This window comes from Nicotiana tabacum, chromosome 1, assembly GCF_000715075.1.
Source record: "Nicotiana tabacum cultivar K326 chromosome 1, ASM71507v2, whole genome shotgun sequence".
NCBI classification, from domain to species: domain Eukaryota; kingdom Viridiplantae; phylum Streptophyta; class Magnoliopsida; order Solanales; family Solanaceae; genus Nicotiana; species Nicotiana tabacum.
Genome location: NC_134080.1, coordinates 122042591 through 122045090, shown reverse-complemented (window position 1 = coordinate 122045090; position 2500 = coordinate 122042591). Strand labels below are relative to the sequence as shown.

Here is a 2500-nt window from a genome sequence, read left to right as displayed (position 1 = left end):
AGATTAATTAGTAGATTGTGTCTCACGCATATATCTTTAATAATTCATATCATATTCAAAAAAAAATAAGTAAAAAACACGTTGATTATATCAAATTTGGAGGCCCCAATAATTTTAGTTCATCATGGGTAGGGACACTATTGCTGAGATAATAACTTCTATACGAAATGCTGATATGGATCGAAAAAGGGTGGTTCGAATAGCATCTACTAATATTACCGAAAATATTGTTCAAATACTTTTACGAGAAGGTTTTATCGAAAACGTGAGAAAACATCGAGAAAAAAACAAATATTTTTTGGTTTTAACCCTGCGACATAGAAGGAATAGGAAAAGACCCTATAGAAATATTTTAAATTTAAAACGAATCAGTCGACCTGGTCTACGAATCTATTCTAATTATCAACGAATTCCGCGAATTTTAGGTGGAATGGGGATTGTAATTCTTTCTACTTCTCGAGGTATAATGACAGACCGAGAGGCTCGACTAGAAGGAATAGGTGGAGAGATTTTGTGTTATATCTGGTAATCCTTTTAATATCCAAATTGGATTCGAAACTTCCTATTTGTGAAAAAGAAAAAAGGGGGTTGTCTAATATCTTTCTTATTAGTTGATACCTCAAAGGGACTTTAAGAACCAAAAAGGAGTCATGAAGCTTTAATTACTGAATCGCTTCCCAACGGTCTGTTCCGGGTTTGTTTAGATCTGATTATAAATTATGTTTCAGGAAAGATCCGGCATAGTTTTATACGGATACTGCCAGGAGATAGAGTCAAAATTGAAGTAAGTCCTTATGATTCAACCAAAGGGCGTATAATTTATCGACTCCACAACAAAGATTTGAAGGATTCGTTTTTCAACTTCACCATTCCTTTCGTGGGAATACAATTCGAGATGAAAAATTTCAAGAAACTTATTTTCTTCCAAGAAATAGATTCAGAATTAAGGTAAGGAATGAGAAATATGAAAATAAGAGCTTCCGTTCGTAAAATTTGTGAAAAATGTCGACTAATCCGTAGGCGGGGACGAATTATAGTAATTTGTTCCAACCCGAGACATAAACAAAGACAGGGATAATCAGACTTGCCAGAAGAGCCGATGTACAAATAAAGAATCTGTTTTGACATGAAATGGATATATCCATATATCTCTGACTCATATTTACGAGATGATAAAATATGGCAAAAGCTATACCGAAAATTAGTTCGCGTAGGAATGGACGTATTGGTTCACGTAAGGGTGCACGTAGAATACCAAAGGGAGTTATTCATGTTCAAGCAAGTTTCAATAATACCATTGTCACTGTTACAGATGTACGGGGTCGAGTAGTTTCTTGGTCCTCCGCCGGTACTTCTGGATTCAAAGGTACGAGAAGAGGAACACCGTTTGCTGCTCAAACCGCAGCAGCAAACGCTATCCGTACAGTAGTGGATCAAGGTATGCAACGAGCAGAAGTCATGATAAAAGGTCCCGGTCTCGGAAGAGATGCAGCATTACGAGCTATTCGTCGAAGTGGTATACTATTAACTTTCGTACGGGATGTAACTCCTATGCCACATAATGGCTGTAGACCTCCGAAAAAAAGACGTGTGTAGAACTGAACATTGAAGAAATCTCAAGAGAAATAAAAGATTCGATGATCTAATCAAATAATAGTACTATGGTTCGAGAGAAAGTAACAGTATCTACTCGGACACTACAGTGGAAGTGTGTTGAATCAAGAACAGACAGTAAACGCCTTTATTATGGACGCTTTATTCTGTCTCCACTTATGAAAGGCCAAGCCGACACAATAGGCATTGCGATGCGAAGAGCTTTACTTGGAGAAATAGAAGGAACATGTATCACACGTGTAAAATCTGAGAAAGTCCCACATGAATATTCTACCATAACGGGCATTCAAGAATCGGTACATGAAATTTTAATGAATTTGAAAGAAATTATATTAAGAAGTAATCTATATGGAACTTCTGACGCATCTATTTGTGTCAAGGGTCCTGGATCTGTAACTGCCCAAGATATCATCTTGCCGCCTTATGTAGAAATCGTTGATAATACACAACATATAGCCAGTTTAACGGAACCAATTGATTTTTGTATTGGATTACAAATAGAGAGAAATCGTGGATATCTTATAAAAACGCCACATAACTTTCAAGATGGAAGTTATCCTATAGATGCTGTATTCATGCCTGTTCGAAACGCGAATCATAGTATTCATTCTTATGGGAATGGGAATGAAAAACAAGAGATACTTTTTCTCGAAATATGGACAAACGGAAGTTTAACTCCGAAAGAAGCACTTCATGAAGCATCCCGAAATTTAATTGATTTATTTATTCCCTTTTTACATATGGAGGAAGACAACTTATATTTACAGGACAATCAACACACGGTTCCTTTATCCCCTTTTACCTTTCATGATAAATTGGCTAAACTCATAAAAAACAAAAAAAAATAGCATTGAAATCGATTTTTATTGACCAATCAGAATTGCCT

General features: G+C 36.0%; 1 pseudogene across 1 annotated transcript in view; it reads left to right on the top strand.

Moving 5' to 3' along the window:
• LOC142181042 (DNA-directed RNA polymerase subunit alpha-like) overlaps positions 1-2500 on the top strand; it is a 7404-nt pseudogene that overhangs the window by 2485 nt on the left and 2419 nt on the right. The window contains exons 1-2 of the transcript XR_012709345.1: positions 1-1588; positions 1672-2500. The exon at positions 1-1588 is cut by the window's left edge and continues 2485 nt beyond it; the exon at positions 1672-2500 is cut by the window's right edge and continues 2419 nt beyond it. The product of XR_012709345.1 is annotated as a DNA-directed RNA polymerase subunit alpha-like (transcript). The remainder of the gene's footprint in view (positions 1589-1671) is intronic.